Below are 1,270 nucleotides of genomic sequence, written 5' to 3'. Positions count from 1 at the left end.
TGTCTGTCATGTGGCTGGAGTCACAGCCTGCTGCGTTGCTGCTTCCTTAGCTCTGTCTCCCCAATATTTTCCAAATCTTACCGCCAGTGCTGTCTCACCGCCTGCAAAGGATGGGTCTGGAGAAGAACCAACTGGTCAAATGCAGCCCCTTCTGTATCTTTAAAGTCTGTTTTTCCCAGCTTGTGCTCTGGCAGATGATTGCTCAGAGCCTTTCTGGTGCGGAGATTTGGGGACATAAATAACAGGCGGGCACATTTACTTCTCTCAGACCAGGATAATGGAGAAATGATTCATGATTATAGCTTTGGGAAGAGACTGATGATTGATGCTCAGCATCAATTCCATGCCACACCTACCTTTCTCCTGCCCCGTCCTTGGGAAAACAAGGCTCCTTCCCATGTGGTGTTGGAGGACTGCAGCAGCTTGTGCTGCCTGGAAGTCCTGGGGGAGTGATCACCCTGTGGAGGCTAACGAGGGTGAATGCAATACGTCTCCTCTCCCTGGTTGAATTCTGGTTTGCTGCTTGAAGAAAGTCACCTTTTCTCAAGCCTGGCAAATATTTACTGAGCTGTTTTAGATTTGAGGTAGTTGTTTTGCTTGCTCCACACTTGTTATTGCTCTTGTGCACGTGCGTTTGGTGTATGTCCATTCATCTTGCGGTGTGGGAGGAGCAGAGCAGACCACATAGGGCTCCAGATGTGTTCCAGAAGTGTGGGGAGGTGGGAAGAGCAGCAGTCCTTTGGACCAGACAGGCAGCCAGGTAGCTGTTGAATACCATCTTGTTGGTGCCCACCTTGGTGTTTAGCCGCAGGGGAGGATGGAGAAGCTCCTATCCAGGGCAGGGAGCAGCTCCAGGAACAGCACCAGGCTGCAGGACTGAAACGCTGTGGATCTCCTGCCACCTCTGCCTGACTACTGAAAACCAGTACCATCCACAGAGCGCTTCATAGCTAAAAGAGCCTGAATAAACAAGCTCAGTATAAACGTGCTGATTGTCTTAACCGCGCTTGAATAACTCCTTCCCTGACTTCGTATTGTCTCCACTTTTTCTCCATGCCTGCAAGTGCAGGCCAGATGCACCTCCTCCACCTGACACTGGCAACAGTAAGCAGCCATGAAAAACCATCCATTAGAGCTCGAGTTTCATTAGTTCTTGGCTCACAGAACTTTTGCATGCCCTTACCATGCCCATGTTGTTCGTCTGTTCCTAGCAGAGATCGTGGACATGCCCTGAAACTGGCCGTTGTTAGAGGAGGCTAAAAGCAACTTT

This window comes from Buceros rhinoceros, unplaced genomic scaffold (genome assembly GCF_000710305.1).
Source record: "Buceros rhinoceros silvestris isolate BGI_N320 unplaced genomic scaffold, ASM71030v1 scaffold350, whole genome shotgun sequence".
NCBI lineage: Eukaryota > Metazoa > Chordata > Aves > Bucerotiformes > Bucerotidae > Buceros > Buceros rhinoceros.
The sequence above is the reverse complement of the archived record's forward strand: the minus strand, read 5'-3'. Positions refer to the sequence as shown.